At 46.4% G+C, this 22,586-nt stretch overlaps 1 protein-coding gene across 5 annotated transcripts in view; it reads left to right on the top strand.

Moving 5' to 3' along the window:
* Window positions 1–22,586, top strand: part of MICAL2 (microtubule associated monooxygenase, calponin and LIM domain containing 2) — a 1,393,870-nt gene that overhangs the window by 122,086 nt on the left and 1,249,198 nt on the right. The gene's annotated exons all lie outside the window — the stretch shown is intronic.

Below are 22,586 nucleotides of genomic sequence, written 5' to 3'. Positions count from 1 at the left end.
CTAGGGAGGGTTTTGCTTAGCAGGCTCAACACTCTAGCCTCAAAAGGCATGGCTCCCCCTAGTGAAGAAGTGATTGTCTCCAAATTCGTCAAACCTGCTAAATAGCAACTTGTCGAACAATGGCTCAATGATGTGCACCTAGAAGGATTTGGTCTGCGACTCTTGGGTTCAGCAAAATTCTTAGGCTTTATCATTGACGGTAGCCTGTCCTTCCAGAAACACATAGCCAAGAAGGCCCAAACGGCCTGCCTCAAATCTCCATCACAAAATGAATTCCTCTCCACGCAGGACTTCCAGACCACAGAAGCAAGCACTTCTGTCTTGCACATCAATGGGGGAAATGCCCTCCTCACTGGGCTCCCAGCTGCTCACTTGGCTCCCTTGCATGCTGCAGCATGTCTTATTTTGGGTGTGTGGAAATGTGACCAAACCTTCCCCACCCCCTCCCACTCCTATCCTTTGTGAACTACATTGGCTTTCTCTGCAGGCCAAGGTATTGTTTGGGACTGTGTGTGTGTTGTCCAGCAAACCTGGTGGCTAAGATTGACATATCTGGTGGCATATGCTCCTCACACAGCAAATCGACCAACTAGCTTGAATCACAACTTGTCTGCAAAGATAGGACCTGCAAGCAGTCCTTCTCTACCAACCTCTGGTACTCAATCTCAGTTTCTGCGAGGAATGTACCCACAAATCTCCAGTTTCCCAAGTCACTCAAAACATGGCTTTTTCACCATCTGCCAAACAACTAATTGCAGTGGATTCCCAGACCACTCCTCTTGGTGCACTACTGTTGAAAGATACCATCCCAAACGCAGGCTTCCCAAACCCTGTACAGCGCTTCGTTGCTCTTGAGCTAGGTCTGCACTTTAAACAAAATTAATTAGCATTGTTTTTTGCATGCATGTCACTTTAAATGCAGCTGGAATCATGGTAACCTGGCCTGTTATTAAAGCTCAGTTCCCACTAAAGAAGGTTCAGAGGTCAGCTTTTTGGTAGGAGTCCTACCATAATCTATAACTAATTGGTTAGCTAAATTGAACCGACAGAGCTGTGATTATTGTGGCAAATCGTGTGGTTTTGTCACTTCTCCCCAGAGGGGAGAATTTCCTTGTGAGACTAGGCAGGTGAGCCCACTACGCAACATTCCCCCTAGGGTTGGTGGTATGCAGGACCTCGCAGGCAGAGACTCTCCTTTTGGTGACAAGGACTCCCGGTCCCTCGGAAATCTCAGAAACCCTTCCTTGTGGGCCATCGGTACCATTCAGAAACATCCATTAGAACAAGCCACTGTTTGTTATTGTAACATTACACCACACATTCAATGTGAAGAAATATTTGTTTTCTAAACATAGAGGAGAAGAAGCACGGTGAGCGAGTAATGCTGATCGATCAATGTTTGGAAGCCAACCAAACTGGGATGATGATGAAGAAAGAAGGAACAAGAGAATGCTCAGCAGAAAGAGACAAGGGAATTTGATGCTCTGCTGTGGAGGACCATGAAAGCATACATAAAAAGGGAATGTTGACTACAGGAAGGGTGTGAAAGCTGGGAAGTTCAAATCAGCCAAGACGTTGAAGCCGCTGAGAACAGGGAAACCTCTTTCGGGAGAATACGGGCCTTGGGTATAACACGGAGGGAGCAGAGAGCAGAATCGTACAGGGGAAGAAAACCTCAGAGTGAAGGAAAACCAACAGAGCAGTGGTGTGATCAATGGAAGGTGGATGAACGCCAAAACCTCTTCTACACTGGCCGGGCCAAGCCACGAAGAAGAACCAAGAAGCATCTGAGTGAAAGCAAAAACTGGTTCGACTCCCAAGTGCCATCCCGATCCTGGAAAAAGACTGGGAGTGACGATCGACTTTTGGTGTACCAGTCGTCCAGGGGTGAATATCGGTTTCCAAACTATCAATCCGCCCACACCTCTAACACGCCAGAAGTGCTCTGAACAGATTGGAAAAACAAGTAAATTATAAACCTTGTCAAATTTTGGTAACATGGAGGGAATGGCAGGCTTTTCTCCGAAAGGTTGTGGATCGTTGTTTAGTTGCAACACAGCGAAAATACAATTATTACTCCATGATAACAGGGACTGTCCCTTCAAGGTTGTATAAAACTTACTTTATTTATATCCTACAGACAGTTTTAGCAACACTGTGAAATACAACCCACCCTGTAAAGGAATGCAAAGTACAGACTGTTTCAAAGAAAGAAAAAGGATGCATTGTGGATACTGACGGGAGGGGATTTGGTATGGTTAATAGGTATCCATAGACATAAATGGGGGAAAAACCTGAATGGCCAAAAATGCTGAATTCAGGGCAGGAAAAATATCAGAATTCAATAATGTTGATAAAGGGGAGTGGAGGGGTTGCGTGCGTGGGCGTTCCCCACTCCTGCTGATCAACATCATGGGACTTTGGGAGTTGCGGGGGTGTCCCCCGCTTCCATAAAAAGGAAAGCTGGGTACAAACAAAAGTTTAACCAAAAAGGACCCTGCAGAGCCGGTTCCCATGCACGTAAGTGAAAGGAACTGGTGTTGCAGAGGAATGGAGGAGTAGGCAACACACAGCAAAGTGTACCGCCAAAAGATAAGTGGAATGGGTGGGGAGGTGCGGGTTAACGGAAATGTCAGCAGGAGACCAAACCGATTTTGAATTTAAATAACTTATTTTTTTGGATTTGAACTATTCATGGACCAGCTGATTAATAACCACAACAGTTTGTAGGGGTTTCTTGACTTCAGCACGAAGGGAGCAATGGGTCTTAAACTGTCTCTAGGGGCCTTCTGGGAAGGGCTACAGGGACAGAACCACAATGTACATTGTTTTGTATATTTTTCCTGTGCTAGACCTGGTTGAACCGGGAGTCAGCTGTGAGTATCAGGCGGCAAGACCATTCAACGAGCGAAGCTTAACGGCTGCAGGCCTGCACGGCAGCTATGGGTACGGAATCATTGTCTCGTGGCTGATCAGTGGTTCTGAAGCACTGGTCGAGGCGTCTCGGATGTCTTTAAGTGTTGGCGGCTTGACAACAGTCAGCGTTGCTGTCGGTTGCAGATCGAGGAACTCGACTGGCTCAAAAATGTCCTTTAAGGCAGACGTCGGTAGATGCTCGTCGAGGCACTTTTCCCAGCTTCTTCAATGGGCTTGTGTCGTCCTTTAAGGCTGACTGCCCAAAGCTGAGGGGTGTGTTGCAGGCAGAAGCCTTGTCCTTGGTTGTAGATTCAGAGACCTTCTGGCACTTCCTATCCAGGAAGCTTGCTGCAGAGCCAAGCATGGCACACTGTGTGCTAGCTGGGTACCGGTTCGGGAGCGGCTGTAAGGTCCTCTGGGTTTTGTATCTCCCTCTGTTTCATGGGAAATGTGTAGGAGAGGGTTCTTGCTTCCTTCTTTGAATATCATGGCCTTCCTTCACTGGCGGAAGATGTAAGGCAGATTGTAGTTGAAACTATTCTTTGTTACTTCTGGTGAAGTCTCCAGATCTGCTTGAAGAGGAGCTCCAGCCCTCTTTTAAAACCAAGTGGGCCACAGTGATTGGTGTAGGCTAAGCCTACCTTAATGAATCAACCCTGGGGTCGCTACCAACAATCTCCTGTATGTGTGAGGTCATAACCAGGGTGCTTTGCAACAGGAAAGGTAAAGGGTTGTGAAACGGGAGCAAGGTGTGCCCCAGAACTAAAATGGTGGGAACCTTCGCAACAGAAGGCTCTGGCCACACTCCCCTGTGACACGAAGCCCCACCCATCTTCCTGTCTGAGTCTCTGGTTAAGTGGTACCTGTTAAAGTGGCAGATCTTCCTTGAAGCTGTGGCAAGACCAAACTCTGACTCCTGCCTACCACATTCTTACATGATGAATGGGGGCTCCGTCCCCCCCTACTGGGAGGCTTACTGTAACACACCTTCCCAGACATGACCGCTCACTGCCAATGGTACTGAGGCCGGGAGCTGGCTTTAGGTTGACAGTTGCATATGAAAAGTTGTTGGGGGTTCCTGTCTCCTTTATTAACCTCTGTAGCCAGGCCTCGTGAAGTGCACTCTAATTGGTATGTTAATCGCTGCCACCAGCTGCAGGGCAGATTCATGGATCCTTTGTTAGTTAGGCAGGCCATGGCAGGGGGGGAAGATTGGTCCCCCCCCCCCTTCTTGGAGATGATGGTGCACTCCTGCCTGTCATATCCCGGCTAAATATGACAGGGCGGACTGGGCCTGTAGGCTGTGTCCACCCAGAGTACGAGTCAATGCATTTGTTGTGGTGTGATCATAGGAAAATGTGTGGATTAGCCCCACACTTTATTTCCTGAGGTTGGTCTACCATCATTCCAGTTAACTAAAAATTTCAAAAAGCCTAGGCGAGCGCACACCCACTGTGAGAATGGTTGCATTCCTCACACTTCGTGCCCATGGTTATCGAAAGGGGAGCAACGATGGATGCACCAGAACAGAGAGCAAGAGTGAGGTAAACAAGATTATTTAGCAAGCAACTGAACTGCTGAAAAAGCAAAGCAAACTCTGCATAGTGCAAAACTACTGTGAAATAAAATCTTCCATTGTGTTTGACATTTTTGAAGCGGTGATCTAGCCTCTAGGCACTGTGCATAGAACTAAAGAGGAGGGGCTGAGACTGGCCGACCAATATGCAGTCCCTTTCATAGTGGAGACCATTTTAATGTTTCATCACACATTCAGTGGTGGAAATGGAAAAATGTGGTGGGGATCCCACAACACAAGGGTTGGGGTAGGGTAGGGTAGGGGAGTTATTTGGGGGGCGGTGCCTGAGGGGCGTGGTCTAGAAGGGGCGGGGCTCGTAGTGGACATCCAGCAATGCTGGAATGCTTTAAAAAGAAGAAAAAAAAACACGCCCGCGACGGTAGCATTGCCTTTTACCGCCGGCTTTGGCGCTGGTGTGTAATACACACAATGCTCGCTACATGTACAAATGAAAGGAATCAGTTGGACATGTAGCGAGCATTGTGCATTACACACCAAAAAAGCCGCGGTAACAGGCAATGCTGCCATCGCGGGCGTTTTTTTTAAGTATTTCAGCACAGTTCATGAGCTTGGGCGGCTGACTCTGGCCGGATCCAGAGATCTGGCTCCAGATCTGGCGCCGAATCTCAGATCCGCCGAGAGCCGGCCCAATGACCAGCACTGCACACACTACCGTATACAATTGCCGTTTTCGCGTGCATCATGCATAGCAGATAATCTAGTAGCTACATTTCCTGATGTGGAATAGCTCACCCACTTTCTACCATCTTGGGCACGTTTCCTTGTGCAGCCGTTTACTTCTCAGACAAAAATGGGAGAACTTTGCAGGCAGAAAATAGCCATTTTAAGTATTTCTTAAAAATATGTCCAGATAGGACTTTGAATGCAGCACTATCGGAGAAATGGGCTGTGGCACCAAAGGTTGTCATGTGTTTACAGCTGCCTGGTAATCATGTGTGGTCTACATCCCAAACATGACGTTCGAGCAGGAAGGTTGTCTTTTCTGGCAAGTAGCCTGCCCTCTGGGTGGGGGATTTCTTGCCCCATGTTTTAAGAGTGTAAATACTGAGGGTTCAACCGTTTCTTCGTGGCTTCATTTTTTTTGGTGATAATGTGCTCTGCGCGAAAGCTTTTCGGAATGCCAGTAACACGAAATACTCCGCATATGATGCAGACATATTTGTGTACCCTTCCAAAACTGTTCCTGGAACAGAGTGGATGGGCATTGGTGCCAGATGCAGGACACTGGGGAAGGTTGCGTCAGCCTAGGCCGGTCTCCACGTTGGCTACATTTAGAATGTGAAGGCTTCCCATTTGGGAACAGTTTCGTGTCAGTAGACGCGTGCGTGCGTGCAGTGTTTTCAATAATGGATGGTTTCCAGGCCTTTGGTGTTTTTCAGTTCGGTCAAATGTAGACATACAGGCTCTCATCAGTCAGCCTTGTAACAGCCATAAAGCAGTTGTTGATCGCTGATGAAGGGATCGTGTGGTCTTGCCCAACTGTTCACCTTGGAAACGGGGCTGCAGTGGACTAACAGAGTTTGATGGGAGGAAAACTGCTCTTAAAATAGGTCTTATCCTCCGAAGATATCTTTTGGCACCACTTGGGTTCTCTGGCTTGTCTCACTCCAGTAATCGCTGTGGTCGGGCCTGTGCCGGCCCCATAGCATAGATCACTGCATGTTTCAGACACGTGCTCAGAAATTGGGCCCAGATTTAATTGGACGTGTGGACAATGGTGAGGCAACAAGATGGCTTCCTTTCAAAGGCCATAACCAGCGCATTTCTGAGGGCCAAACGTATGGGGTTGGTTTCATTGGGGATCCAAACCCCTACTAGCCCCCATGTTGCATTTCCTTCAAACCTTGGTTTGAGTTTGCCCCTCTGGTGCCTACATAGTATGTGGTCAACCGCAGCTGGTCCAAAATGTTGTGACATGTCAGGAACGCCACCCCTGATGGCCAGTCAAAATGAACTTGCCAAACACCAGAAAAATTGGTAAAAACAAGCTACTTTGACTCTAACAGCTTACCCCGTTACAGCAATTGTATATACCGCTTAACTATGGCTCCTTTTGAAGGTTACTGGGTGTGAAAACTATAGTGCCTGATTCAACCACTGTCTAGAAAGATCTAGCAGCATGTGGGCAGCAGTGCCTAGAACGGAGCAGCACGATGCCCCCAGATGCCATCACTGTGCCGGCCAGGTGATGTCATAGGAGTGGCACCAACAATTGGAGGGATGGATTGGAGAGGCGAGCCAGCATCCCCTGTCCCAATGAACATGCCGGCCCACATGCTCCCCTCGCCTAAAGGCTCCTGTCTGGGGGCGGTTCTGGGCACTGCACAATAGGGCACAGATGTGACTGCAACTGTCCTTCTATTTATTTGTCTTTTTTTAATAAAGTGGGTGGTCTATGGTCTGTTATTTCCACTAAGCACTTTGTACATCTATTCAATGTCATTGCAAATGACTGTTTTCCCTATGCTATGTAAGGTGGCCATTTCATTGACGGGATTGTTTAACAATGCTTTCCTATCAAACCAGTATTGACCTGCAGTTAAACTTCCCTTTTTTTTTGTTGCAATATCTTTTCAAATATTTTTCGAGAAAATGGAAAACCTAATAATTATTTTGACGCCTAAACCAGCACCCTCCTATTAACTAAAATCGTAAGTGTGACCGAGATGTTATCCCAGACCTGGACCTAAACCTAGCCTGAATTCTAATCCCGATTTGCAACCTGTGGTTATTCCTAAAGTTTCATCCTAAACCATTGCCTCGCTCACTCCTAACCCTTGCCGTGGACATTGTCTTACATTGAAGAAAAGTATGGTGAAGTGGCTAACCATAGCGAAAATGAATCCATGTTTCTCTCGAATGAGTAGCATGCTTGGGCTAAGTCTTTCATGTAAGTCTGTAATTTAATACGTTTGTCTCCTGTGTTCTGGAGAAAAGGGGACGAGTGGCCCAAACAGTGTTTGCCGAACAAGGCGCTCACCTGGTGGCTGTCGGGAATCTAAGGTTAGAAGTATACTGTTGCATAGTGCTTGCAAACTGATCTAGAGAGACCCTTTATTCATCGTTCAACTCGTTTGTGCAACATACTGATCATGAATTACTTAGTTTTATAGCTGTAGGCATTACAGTATATCCTGCCACTTACCCTCTCGGGCATTCTGTTTTGTAAGAAATTAACTGAATTTGGAGCGCAGTGTGCAAACTGCCTTCTGCAACTTCCAACTTCAAGAAAGTGTGTGCCCTCATACCTGAACAGGAGCACAGCCCAATGCCATTCTAGGATCCTGTTTAGCTGTTCAGTGAAAAAGGTTTTTTTGGATACTATCCAAGCACGCTTTCATGTCTGCAAAAGGTCCCTTCGCTGATGAGTGTGCAGATTCTTGGCAGATGGGCGAGCTTGATGCCGAAATATGTTAATAGATGTGGGGTCTTTGACTGTGCCTTGGTTATTGTTGGGTATGGTGCTGTTGACGGTATGCCGCAGGTTCTTGAGCCAGGCCCCTCTGAGGGCGCCTGCAATTCCTTTTTGAACAGGTGTATTTTCAGGGTTCTCCTAAATGTGGCTAGTGCCCCTAGTATAGGTCTGAGGATTTCCAGAGGCAAGGGTGTGTCGCTGCAAGATCGTGCCTCAGTTCCTCGTCTGGCTCCATCTAACTTGCTCTGCCTGATTGACACATCCCGACTGAAGGCATTGAATGCTACAACAGTTCAGTCTGGCCAGAGCCAATGCTTTGGTTACTTCAACCTCGTGTTTTGGTTTAAGGAATGGTCCAACCCTTACAGCATCATCGGATGAAAGTTGTTCCACTCGATGGCTTGAAACCAGTAGGAGAAAGAAAGGTCCGAGTTGAACAACACTTTCTCTTGAACTGTTTGGTGTGTCTCCCAGTTCAAGGCAGCCATGGAGAAAGGTGATGTATTTTTGCTTGTGTTCCCTGTTATCCAGGTCTCCGTGTTTGTTATGGTTCAGGCAAAATGTTCTGTCACCTAGATATATAATGTTAAAAAGAGGTGCAAACACTTTGGCACTGACCAGGTACATGCAACGTCCTCAGTTTGCGTGTGTACCGGGACACTTCTGGTGTCTCCCATCGAGGCCCCTATCCAGTTAAATGAGCAGTGTTTGCATAGGCTTTTAGTCCAGTGTAACGGAGTGGGTACAGTCATGACGGGGCTATACATTTGTGGTATCGCACTCTATGAACTAGAACTTCTGAATTACAAATGTTTGGTCTTTTAGGCACCCTCAATAGCATGACCGTTGCCTCCTACCTTGGGCAAGCGGCGGGGTTCTCCAGCATGAGTAGTGATATTGTTGGGTGTCTTACTATTCACACTGCTGGCATTTGGGAAAGGCTGGCGGTGCCAGTGCTTTATGCATTGTGTTGTGTATCGCACTTGTAATGTGTGAGACGCAGTGCTGCCCTAATCAAATGTACACTAGACCTGTTCTATGCCTCCTACAGGGAAGCTTCATACAGGAGTGTGGGTGCCCACCAGCAGTTAGTATAAAGGGCATTTTCATTGAAAAGATGCTGCATATGTATCCAAAAAGCACCAACATAATAGGATATCCTATTTCTGTTCTTGGGGCGCATTGACCTGTAGACCTCAGGCCTGCAAGCTACCTCTCCAGACATGAATGGACCTGGAGACCCCGTCCACGTTCATGGAAGTCTCCAAGGGTGCAGGTCATTGATTGAAAAGCCTTGGGGCAAACGTATCCCCCGTGGGGCCGGGGGTGCACGAAATGCTGCTTTGTATGTGGGCCGGGACCCCCGCCCCACCCCATTATGGCTCGCTTGGAACGAGTGGTCTCTGTATTGGACGATGGAGCTGGGAAGGGCACAGTGGTCGTTTCAAGTCTTTGATTTGGTGCTGCCCTTTTCTGAGCATGCTTTTCTAGATTTTAGAATGAGTCCGCAATATAATTATTGAAGCCAGCAGTGGCGTCCAGGCTGGCGTTCTTACTGGACCTTGCTTTTCTGAACACCGCTACAGAAGCTGGACAGTGGCAGCCTTGGGGAGCTCTTCGTCCGAGGTGTTTACATTTCAATTTTTGTTCAACACACTTTGAAGGATGTTTGGAAGCCGCTGCCCGACAAGGGCCTGTTTGATCCTCTGAACAAGCAAACGACTGAGCCGAAAGACTGTGGAAATAATGTGTCCTTCCTCGGGACTGAGCCTGCGGCGTCCGCAGATTCCACCAGTATTGCTATTTCAGATACAAAGGGACTGCCAGGGATGATTAAATGCACAGAACCTGTAGCCGAGCGGACTATTATTACAAGCGAACTATTTCCGGAAGTGAGTCTACTTAAACAAGCATTCAGGCCTGCATAAATAAACGCCCTGCCCTGCCCAGGCCGGTGAGGTGTGCGGACATTTTAGGCATCGTCTGTCGCATTTAAAGCCATTGAAGGCATTTAAAGCAGTGACACGGTGCTATAGACGTAATGGCTTTCCCGGTGTATAACCGCCAAGGCCTCGCAGGCAGGCTTTTATGTGACTAGCAACGCAACCGTCCCCATGCTGGTGTGCAGGAGAAACCTTTAGGACAGATGCTCCCCTGTGGATGGCACTCTAGCTCAAGTGGGTCCCATGTTCGTTTCTTTTCAACATTAATTTTGAACATGCCTGTAGGAAAGATTTTTCTTTTTGCTGCTTTCCCTCCATAAACATCAATGGAGCATCCTATGTGTTGCTTATTGTATCTTTTCCTGACTTTTAAAGGGAAGTGACGTCTTTTTGATCCACTTATCTCGCTAAACTCATCAGTTTTGGGGGCACTGAACAGTTCCTTATGGCTGTCAGTGATGAATACAAACCCTTCTTTCTTTTTATCTGCACGCATCACCTTGTGTGATGTGTCCAGGATGATGGACTGGTGGCATCAGATAGTGGGCTGATCTTTGGCCATTTTGGGATCTGACCACCTTCCCTTCCTGGAATGGCTGGAGCTTCTCGGGGAAAGCTTCAGCTTTCACAGGCAAAGGGGTGGCCTGTATGTGTTGCCAGTTGTAGGGGGCTTGATCTGTCTGGATCCAGGCAACATTCGTGCCAAAGTGTCTGTTGCTGGGCTTAGAGTTGCCAGTAGACGGCCCCTGCCAAGTTTGAATGGTGCAAATCCTTGCTATTGTTGAGCTGGTGGCAACTCCAACCCAGATTCTGAATAAGCAGGCTACTCCTACAGGCATTATTCAGATCATCGCGTCAAGACCCCTATGAAGGAGGGCACCAGCAGAAGACCCGGGCCTTGTTGCTAGCAGCACTTAATTCACTTGCCTGGTGAAGCACTGTGTCTCTACAGATGATCTGAAGACAATCGTCTGTTTCAACGCCTGGATTGGTATGAGCAACCAGTCCCTGCCTCTGCTCAAAGATCCAGCTGTTGGACGCATCCTCCTGTGGGCTAGCCAGGCATCCTACTGGGCTACTTCCATGCACTGATTGCTGTACCTTGTTAAACTCAGCAGATCCTTGGCTTATGAAACCAGAAGCATGTCCCTGAAGGCGCAGCTCTCCACCACAAAGCTGGACCTTGCAACACCAGTTTCATTATTTCCACCACATGGTTCACCTGCTGCCGTTTTCTTCAAGTGGCCATCACTGTTTGCCGCCTGGGGGTACTGAGGTCCTCCAAGAAGTGGTGGTGCAGTTGGCTGCATTTCTGGAGTGCCCAGTTCCCATCCCACGCGCCTGCAACTGTGAACTTGTCAGATCCAAAAACCCAACATCTGAAGTGACCTCTGCATCGGATCCCCATGGACTTCCTCTAACGGAACCAAGGCACACATTCAGAAGGCCGTGATTTCTGGAACCCCTACAGCAGTTCCTGAGTGAATCGGAGTACAGGGGGTAAGAAAACCCACCTGTTTTGCACTATGGGCATAAAGTCCTAGCCCTATCTCTCCCTTGTCTAGCCATAAGCGGTGGTGTTCTGATCCGGTATTCTCCCCTGGGTCACCCATAAGGTGATTGGATTGGGAGAGGGTCTGTTAAAGACATTCCTCCTTGTTTTTAGAACAGTTTATCACACTCTCAAACTACTCGTCGGCTCAACCCAACACTTGTTCAGCTTCCTGAAAAAAAAAAAACAAAGACTCTTAGCCTCAGGGTAGGGTGGGCAGTGTGGTAGCCAGGCATCTACAAGCAATAATTTGAAGAAACCCTGGGGAGCAGATCACCAAGTTATTTTTGGAGTGTTTGTTGTGGATCTAGGAGTTGGGGGTGAGGGGGGGGGGGGTCCCAGTCCTTGCAGAAGAGGATCTTGAGCTCCATTCTGAAAACATAGGACGCGCCACCCCCGCCCCCACCAACTGCTAACGGGAATGGCAGAACACCATTCATGCAATGGCTTTGCTGGTATGCTGCATCACTGATTTGCATGATTGCAATGCAAAAGTGGCACGACAACTGGCATTCCCACACTTCACACACACACACTTCACCTGCAGAATCATGTTTACATTTCATTTAGAGGATACATTGGGCTGCGTTGTCACCTAGCTCTAAATGTCATATTCCACCCACTTCTCTGCTCTAAGCGAATTGGAGTTATTATCCAGTTACAATTTATGAACATCGGATGGATGAAGGGGTGAGTCTGTTCTTCTGAGGTTAAGCATGCGACTGCAGACTGTGCACAGACATCTGAGGCTAGTCCAGGATTCACTAAATTATCGGACCTGCTGCCCTGCTTCTTCATGCACATGTCACCTCTTCCCACTACTCATTTGATCCTCTGTTCATTGGCCCGCCTCCCTCTCTCCGCCATACATACTCCTTCTTTCTACCTTTTTATTTAATCGCAGGCCCTAGAAGTTAATACCTTACTCCACCTATACACAGATGTCTCCCGTACCTTTAATTGGGATATGGGCACTTTGTCAGCATAGGTAAGAGGGAATCACCTCTATCAAAGTACCCTCTCAGGATGTCACTTTGGGGTATGTGGGGTGACTCGGCGGCCTTGGTCCCAACACCTGCTATGTTATGTGTGGTTTTGGGATGATCCTGATGTCTCCACGACAATACTAGGGGCGCAGGGTAGGAGACTGCCACATTGAAAATGATGCTGCATCTGTTCCCTTAAAAAAAAAAAAAAAAGACTGAACAGAACTTTAAACATGGAAAAGCTCTTGGTCCGTGGTTTCATGGTGCCTGTCAAAACTTGACAAAAGATGGGAAGGTTACCCAAGATGTGCAGACTACTTCCATGAGTAGAGTGCAGAGGAGTGCGTGAGATGCAGGCTGTTTTTGCTCCCAGCACTGTTCTCCATGTGCTCACCGCAGCGACCATAAATCCGGATGACTGAATCAAAATGGAGGAGCAGCCTTGTAGAGGCATGGCCCACCGGGAGCGGCTGTGAGGACGGAGCTGCTGCAGCACCTCCAGTCTGGAGAATATGGAGATGACTGTTCACAGCTCCCACCCATTGGAGGGAAGCCTGAGAGGGGGTCGCGGAGGGGGTGGGGGTTACTCTGGGTAACTATGAAAGCTCCCATTGGGAAGGCTAGTGGATGGGTATTTAGAGCAGTGTAAAGGCAGCGGTGGAAAAGTAGCTGAAGAGTTCAGCGAGGGTGAACATCATGGAAGAGGTGGAGAGAACCAATGGGGGCGAAGGCTGTAAACCTCAAGTAGGATGGAGGAGAGCAAAAGAGTTTTAAGAGGGTGAGGGAATGGAGAGCAAGAGAATGTCGAAACATATGATGGGTTGTGTAGAAATGACAAGGAGAGAAGAGGTGGGAAGTAGACGTGGAGAATGAGCAGGAAGTTGGAAACTAAGGTGACCAGTACTGTGGCGTAGGAATTGTAATGATCAGAATCAGGGAGCACCAGTTGATCTGTTGTCTTGGAGAATCGAGGGCGGGAAGAACAAGTGGTGAACCGTAGAGGAAGAAAGACCTAGCTGAACGCGAGATTCCACAGGCACACATGACCATGGGCATGCTGAGGAGGAATGTAAGATGGCGTAGGGTTATAGGTCGAAGGAGCCTCACCTTGCACCCCAAATCCCGCCGTACCAGCCTCATCTTGGAGAGATTCTGTGGGCCCCAGCTATACGAGGCATCAAACTTCAGTACAAGTGCCTAAGAGGTCCTGCACAGCTTCTCAGTCTCCACCCCAAGGCAAGAGGCCATTCTGCCAGCTGAAAGTACATGGACTCCTGTGTGGCGGACTGATTCTAGGTGTTTTGTGGCGGCGATACTTGGGTTTCTGTTTAACCAGCATGAATAGAAAAACTCCTACACGGTACAAAAGCAATACAGTGAGTGAAGCATCTTAGTTAAAAACCAGGTACACCGTATAGGAGGGGGAAGCAATATGTGTGTTGGTGAAATATTGTCAGTAAAGCGATGTTGATTTGCAATGCTGCTTTACTTCCGGTAACTGTCTTGACGGACGGATGGGCTGGCCTTGGGCCATCGCATGGCTGCCGGGCTCTAGTTCACAAACTCTTGCTTCTCTTACACATGTTAAATATAGCTGCGAAAAGCAATAGTCCATGTAAAGGCATCCATTACTGCAGCTAAGTATTGGTTTGTTGGAGGTTTTTGCTCGACTTCTGTTCGGATAAACGCGCTGGTTGGCAGGATCTTTGGCCGTGCTGCAGTTTCCACGGGCTGCTCCCTGTCGAGCTTGAAATAGAACTGGCCCTCAGCTGACTGTCGCTGTAAACTGGCCTGTTCTGCAGCCCAAGACTGTTGCCACTCAGAAGCGCCCATGAGGGCGAGCAAGAAATTGCACAAATGCTGTAATTCTATGTCGGTTGGATACTGAAATTGAGCTGTTAAAACTCACGGAGGTTTTTGCAGTAACGGGAAAAGAAGGAAACACACTGAATAACAAGTGCCTTAACTACACTTCTCAGGAGTGCTCCATTTTTGGAGAGCTTTAAGTTACTTCTGCATCAAAAGAACCCCAGTATATTTTGGGTATGGGCACTCACTTCATGCCAGCACTCTTCCACTAATGAGGGACCTTGGCCTTCTTCAACACAATGTTCTGCTTAATTATCACGCCTAGCGGTTTTCTCTTGGGAATATTGCATTTTTTGGTTTTGGCTGTTGGGGGACGCAATTTCCAAGTTTTGTTAAGGACTGAGCAGATCGACTGGACGAAGTGCTGCATTCCAAACATTCCATGTGGTGTGCATCTTTGTGCATGCAGATGTATACACGCAGTCTGGCATTCTACATAGGAATACCGGTGGCAAGGTGCAAGCAGGGCATGACCTTGGACTACAGAGTGAAACGGAGCTGCCCCATTCAATCCTTTTTTTAAATCCCCTTGCAGCTTCAAACAAATTATCCAATGATGTGTGTACTTGGGACTTTGAAAGAAAACTCTGGCATTACAATGGTGTGAGCACCTGGGCTTTCCATGCCAATTTCTGGTATGATCTGTCCTGAGAGCAAATAATGATAGCACCTAGGCATATGGTGGCACAAGCTGGCAAATGGTGTCTACATATAAAGTGCCTATACGATGAATAGACGACTATTGGCGCATCAGTGATTTTTCTCTCATGGTTCACCAATAATGCCAACGGTGTGGCCAATGACGACCAACTTGTTACTATCTGGTCCTCAAGTATTGTATTGCTAGTTTCCCGAGAAGCCCAGGATAATATTCAAATCTGGCACTGGGGCTCAGACATGTCTGCGGTATTTGCAAAACATTTTTTGTTGTATTATAGACCATGTGATTTAATAGTATGCTCTTTGATCTTTCAGGCAGTGTTTAGCCGGGTTTCCTATTCCTATTCTGATGCGAGTTGCTTACTTTTTGTTTCTGTGCTTTAGACTTCGACGCTCCTTCCCTGTGCACAGCAGATGCTCGCTGAGATGTTGACGATGTTAGAAGGCGGTGGTGTAGTTTCTAGGGCCTTCCCTCTAGACCCCAGGTTTGTCCAACTCCAGGCCTCGAGGCCCAGGAACATGTTGGATTTTCAGAATACCCCTCCTTAATATTCATGAAATACATTTACATACAATGATTCTAAATGTATGCACATTTGTTCCCATGAATATTAATGAGGGATATCCTGAAAACCTGCCAGGATTCCGGCCCACGAGGCCTGGCGTTAGACACCCCTGCTCTAGACTTACTGCTTTTGCTGAACCGCCCACACCCCCGATGGATCACCCGCAAGAAGGAAAATGAGGGGCCTTAGTGTTGCCTTTGGGAAATTGAGGAAGTAGGAGATGGAGCTAAAGCAAGTCTGCTGATTTATCTGGCTGCCTTCATTAGTCCTGGGCTTTCAGGGAAGATACCTGGGTGCTTGTGTGGGACAGCAGTGAAATAGCCTTTTTATTTCCATTTTGATTGGAGGAGTTTTGCTTTTTTCCCCCCATGGGCAGTATTAGTGCGAAGGACTGGTGGTGGTCCCTTATTGCTACTTTCTTGGGTTGTTGTAAGGATAGGGTGCTCCTTTCTGGCCAGTTAACATGGCATCTAGAGTTTCGCTTAGGACACCAAGTGATTCTTCACTGGTTATTAACCGATATTGTATTCTGTCAGGAAGTTGTAGGCAAAGGTTTTCTTGAGTGCATTTTTCCCCCAAATCTCAGTGCCTCCCTTTGCCTGTGCAGCGGCATCTCGCAACCAATCGGATGGGCAGACACTTTACTAGAGTTTAAAGACTATTCGAAAAAGAGATTGTTTTGAAACTGATGTTGTAAAGCGCTATATTAACAGTAGGTTTGATTTTCTATATAGTTCAAAATTAAGGATTTTCTATAATGGTCCTATGGGAGGTTTGTCTTCAACCATGACATACTTGTATAAAAATACAAAAAAATTATATAATGATGCACAACCTTTGAACTACAATGTTATGGCCTAATTTAGTTTTTTTTTGGAAATGTGATTACATGAGTTTTTAGATCCCTGTGAGATTGAATATAGAAGGGTTGTGGTTGTTACCGTAGAATTAATTAATATATTTTCAGCTGACTGTGAAATGAGCAAGCACCAACTCGACTGCATCGAAATGATAATTCTTTAGTTTAAAAAAAATGTTTTTAAACAAAACCATAACGTTTCCACTCCCTTGCCTGGTTTGGCAAAAAAGCAATCATAGTTGGTTAGATTTTTATTCAGTCAAAACAAACTGACTTACTTCTGTAATAGCAATATTTTCTATTGGGTCACTACGTGCTACTTTTTGACCACAAGTGGAGTAGAGTACTGCCTTACCTGTGGAACTCCCCACCCTCCCGGCCAGTCAACTACTAGCTCTGATTTCTATGTGTGCCATTGTAATAAGATGGCTTTCGTGGCCATATTCTGCGTCTTCATGCTTGATGCTGCCCCTGCTTGCTCATCTTGCAGGGGTCTCCTGACACTAGCCTGTCTTGCACAGGCACTGCAATCATCTCATCTGGGCTTCCTTTTGGTCTGGTCTACTTTCACTCCTCTGCACTTTGTTGCCAGCCACCATGCACCATGTTCCTTTGCCTTTGTTTTCCCTTTGGATGTGTGTGCACTTTGGGTTGTTTGAGGCCCCAGTTATGCATAGTATTATGGTCCGATATTCTGGGGGCAAGGAGGACTTTACGATTTGCATACAGGATGGTAGTTTGGAGACTACATTGCAACACAAACCTGCACAAAGCTGCATCTGTGTTTTTCCTCCACTTTACCACTGATGGTGACATTTTATGCCCCTTATCGCAAACTTACACTTGGCAGGTATGCTTTTGTTTTTATATAGTCTCATACTGCCAAGTGACTGCCTCAGAGTACCTTAGAAAAGAGGGGGAGGGATACGGGTGGAGGAACAATGGACCGACCGAAGAGGGCAGTTAAAAGGAGAATTGTACATAAACTTGCCTGAAGAGATGGCTTTTTGGTCCTTTGTGGTTCTTTCTTAAGTAATTCCCAAGGCATATATGGGTCATGGATAGAGCTCGATAGGGAGAAGCCTATTATATGAAATGATGCCCCAAACCTGTTCTGCCTCACTGTTTGAAGGAGGAGTCTCCCTCTATGGCTCGTCTGGTCAGCTGTGCCTCACTGTATGGAGCAGTCTACTTTGAATGGCTGCTTTGGTTGGTTGTGCCTTATTGTATGGAAGAGGAGGCTGGTTTGGCCAATTATGCCTCACTGTCTGAAGGAGGAGTCTGCTTAGTGTGGAAATAGAAAAAAATACAATATTACGGCTGTTACACCAAGCAAAGGAAAATACACTGACACGGGCTTGTAAAGATTTCCAGAATCTTTATTACAAAACTGAACAGTAGTCAACAAAGTACACAAATAGCTATTTGGCTGTCAATACATCAGAGACCACCAGCAGGGTTCAATGTGAGCAGTGAACAGAATTTGCTAGCTGGACATCGGCGTATTTATACAATTTGTTATAACGATGTCCAGCCTCTTACAAGTTAATAGTACATTGGGCTAGGGTCGCGCCAGGTTCACTTTCCTAATTTACATATCTCGTGCATGCGGTTTACCTTTGAATACATTTACTAACAAACTCTATTATTCTTTAATTTAACGTTACACTCTTTACGTATCGTTTTAATACAGATCAAACCTAGGTTTCGCATATCGTATTTGGATAGCATTACTGTTTTTGTATACTTGTAGTTTAACAATTGCTAATTCAAGTAATCCCCTGATCCCGAGGTCAACAAAGGAGAAGGTCTACATGACCCTAACATGTAGCCTGAAGGCAGGTTGGATATTAACCCTCCTACAGAGGTTGAAGAGGTTAAGGCAAGAACAAGAGCACACGAGACGGCCATTTTAGACTACAGGGTGACTTTGTACAATAAACTAAAATGGCGGTTCTATCCTAAAATGGAGGCTCGATTCACTTGGGGTCATGACCTTGTAATACGGGTTTCATCGCAAAGCGACTGGGCATAGTCCAACATATACAATGAGGACGAAACAATATTATATCAGTTCTAACACTTGGCATGTCCTGTTTTGTTAGTGGTGCCTCACTGTATGGAGGAATCTGAATTGGTTGACTGTTTTTGACGGTTTTGCCTCGCTACTCAGAGGATTCTGCTTTTCAAGTCCTATTTGGCCATTTATTTCCCACTATGTGTCTGCTTTGGTCAGCTGTTTTTCATGGTTTGGAGGAGGGGTCTGCTTTCCAAGTCCTGTTTAGCTCGTTCCTCACTCTGCGGTGGGGGAGTCTGCTTTCCAAGTCTGGTTTGGGGAGTTGGGAAAGAACATCTGTTTTGTTAGGTCGTTTGGGAAGAAGCCGTTTTGGACTTTGAGTGTTTTGCACTTAACACTCTGCCTAATTAGTAGCCAGTAGGATGATTTATTCACCTATCTTCTGCAGTTTGTCCAATTTAGACCAGGGTAAACGGAGCAGTGTATTTGTACTCGGGTTTGGTCTATGCATGTACTGGGGGGGGGGCATGGCCCAGTTAATGAAGCTGTTGCCAGTGAGGACTGCTGCAGTGTCCTATGCAGGCCACTGCGGTAAACACAACAGCGCAATATAGTTTAAGCTCATAACATGTGGTGCCTATTTTGACATATAAAGCAAATGAAAATGGCAAGGCCCGCTCAGAGAAGGCCAATTTGTGACAAACATAGTAAGGGTGGCCACTCTCTGCTCCCTCGATATATCCACACTCCCCTTTTTTTTTGTTTATTCGGGAAGTTCGCACTTTGCAACCTGTTTATTATGCCCTACGTTCCGACGCTTGAGCGCGTTTTGCTGAAGCGGGCAACTTGTGTTTGTCTTCGCATTATAATCTTGGCAGTTTTTTTTTCCTTGAGTGTTTTGTCTGCTTTGGCTAGACTACACCCAACACATCCATTGAGCTCTCTGTGCCTGACCTCTCTCCCACTGCCCCTCCGATAGATCGCCGGATTGAGACCAGAGCCCAGCATTGGCCGGGCTGCCGCCGAGCATTCTTTCGTGTAACATGTTAAGTTTTCATAGCTGCTGTAGGCGGAGGGAGGGCTGCAATGAAAATATTGCTTGGGAACTGAATCGGTTGAGTTGTTCCTTTGGGTGGATGGAGAGTCTGCGTTGGAAGGAAAGGCACGGGAGTGGCCGTCGGAAAGTTATTTTGGATTCTTTGGCCTCAGCACGGCTCGGATTTGTTTCCCACTACACGCGACACTGCTCCTTGTTTTAGGATATGATATGGCATTTATAACGCGTCTACACACAAGTGTTTCAAGGCGCCACTATATTGTGAGGGCACTTGAACAACAATAGTCTATGTATTTTTATTGCTCGAACCGTACGTGTAAACTTTCGGTTAGAAACCGCGTTACCTCAGATTTGCAGTCATGTTTGAGCATGTGCACGTGGCTACGTTTTAAGTGCGTATGTGGGATAATGAGCTCGCAACCTAGGTTTCAACGTCTGTGGTTGAACCCAAGGTGAGAATGGTTTATTTGCTGATGGGGAGGTTTAGAACCGAAGCTCCTTCTAAATAATCTGTTGCCAAATCCCTCACCCCACCATGACTACTGTTCGAGGGGAAGCGCTGTTTAGGGTGCGCCTTAGCATTTAGTACTTAGTAAAACAAAAGAAATACTTTAAATTAACTTGGTGATTGATTATATAAACCCGCCTTTTATATTAGCCATTAGTTTTGCACTAATTGTTAATCACCCATCAGTTTAAGGGTCAATGCTAACTCTATAGGCCACACATGAGCGCATGCAGTTATGGCATACTGCCAGCCATGGCTGCGCGCAGGTGCATGCATCCCTTGCGCCACTCAACCATTTGGCCGGAAAGAGGCGGGGAGCGGTTGGGAGGCACAAAGTGTGTTGGGCGATGCATGGGCAAGAGATGGTGATTCTGCCAGTGGGGATAAAAACCTGTGGAGGAGGGCACCTTGCATTTCCTACTTGTGGAGGTGTAGGGTGGGCTAGCATTGTGTGGTTCGGGAGAGAGGGTATTTCGTGGAACAGACAGAAATAGAAAAGTGTGGTGAACAGATGTCAAATAGAAATCCATGCACAAGAAAAGGAAAGTCTGCGTTTGGAGTGTGGACTTCCATTGGTCGTATGAAGACCTACAACCAATCCAGACACCTGGAAAAAGATATACGTTTTGCACCAGGGGTTACTGTGTGCTAAAGGTTGAACATTGTTAATTCTAGTATTTAAAAGGTTTAACCTGCTATAAAATTAGGCTGAATGCATTTCCTGCATCTCAATTGGGATTTGGTCACAAAGCCATTTGCCAAATAGCTCACTAAAGAATGTCGAGCCTTCTGATGCTCCTCCGTCAAAAGCCGTCATTCTGCCAATTTCGAAGGCTCTAGTACGCGTCTAATAGTGGCAAACTGAGGGTCATATCTATTTGGGGTTCATCGTTCTGTGGCAGTGTAGCTCACGGGGCGAATGCCTGTCTTTGATATGCGCCTGCACTGGTAAAACTTAAATCCCTGTCAGAGTTGACATATCCTTCTATGGTCGATATTCTCTCTACTGTTAAGCTGGGTAGTAGAAGCTATTGTTATAGCGTTTAGAAGTGGCAGAATCGGTCATGAAGTGCTTTATAAAATGCTAATATCGTTGTTCTAAGGAATATGAAAAAAGCAATTCACTTCAAATTGAATCTTTCAATTTTAAAAATGAGCAGATTTAGAAAGGTGATTAGCTTTGGCATCTGGATTGTGCGATCCACTCTACGCTGAACTTTTTATTCCTACATTGTGTATAGGCGCATTATAAATATCCAATAAATACTTAGTCTCCCAATAGTGAGGTGTTTTCCACTTGGGTTCACTAAAAATACATACCTCATTTGGAGCAATACAAAGCATTTCTAAAACAATCCCCAAATCCCTGTCTGTTCAGGAATATTTGGTTTCCCAAGAATCCATAAGTCGGGAAGGCCTCTTCCCACAAATGCCTTCATGGATTTGCAAACGTTGACCAAGGAAATGCACGCTGGGGTAATTTTGACGATGAAAGTCTGGGAAACTTCAGCCCAATTGAGTTTGTAAATAAAACCATTGGGCTGGTAAAGCATAAAGCTTAAGAGTTCTAGTTGCAAGTGAATTGATTTGCCTTTTAATGATAAATGCCTACTTTTGATGTGAGTTTATGCACACCGGCAGCTCTCTGGGCATTCCACGGCTTGATTCGAGATCATGCATCAGGTTTTGGGGGCTGTGGCTTGCATCAGGAATGCATCCGATCTGTCAGGCAAAGTAATTGAAAGGAACTGTTTGCATCTAGATAGCTTCAGCCAAGATTTGAATTGCCCTCCAACAAGCTTTGTAGTCATTCGGCTTTGAAGAATTGCTTACAACTGATCTTTGCTTCTCCTTTCCCAAGTTTTATTCTGCAAAACCTAAGTACTTGATGTCCGATCTAGTTGAGGGATACAATCAAAGCATCCCCCGTACACAGACGTCTTAACTTCCCAACTTTTCAGCCCTGGAAAATGCATGCTTTGGAAAAGCCACCTGGATGTCGGAGCAAGTTTGACTTGTTGGGCAAAAAACGTGTCCTCTGACACAGGAATGCCCTGATATTCCTTTTTCAGCATAGTTATTTTAGTAGCCGTCACCAACAGACAAAGCCTATCCATCCCTCTGAGAGAGAAACCGATGCTTGAACTGAGGCAGTGCAGAAGACCCTTATATTCTGATGTTTGTGGATTGCTCCGGTGGTTGCCTGGGATTTCTCTACACCATCTCTTCTCGATCTATAAACAGGATCATTCTCAATGACTAATGGGAGATTCTAGTGACAACGCCTTCATAGCAGCTATAAGTTCTTTGGCAAAATCGGGCTCTTAGTTTGATTTTACTAGTGGAGTTTCTATGTCCATTGGTGAAACTATGTCCATTGGTGAGTGGTCTAGGAGCATATGGGACCAGGCAGACTGGAAAGGCTGGCCTGCAAGATGCATTTTAGCATCTGGAAAGAGTTTTCAATTGCTGCGGATGATGACTCTCCATGTTACTAGTCTTCCGACTGGCCCCTTTCCTTTTTTCAAATGAATCCAACGATGGAGCTGCTGTAGAGGTGGAATATACCCGCCTTCCTGGTTCCCTTTGAATGCTGTTTGTTGAAAATATGTATGGCCTTTTGCATTTCTGTAATTTTCCT

The sequence above is a fragment of the Ambystoma mexicanum genome, chromosome 11, assembly GCF_040938575.1.
Source record: "Ambystoma mexicanum isolate Mex_15411 chromosome 11, UKY_AmexF1_1, whole genome shotgun sequence".
In the NCBI taxonomy this organism is placed as follows: domain Eukaryota; kingdom Metazoa; phylum Chordata; class Amphibia; order Caudata; family Ambystomatidae; genus Ambystoma; species Ambystoma mexicanum.
This window is presented reverse-complemented; position numbering and strand designations above follow the sequence as displayed.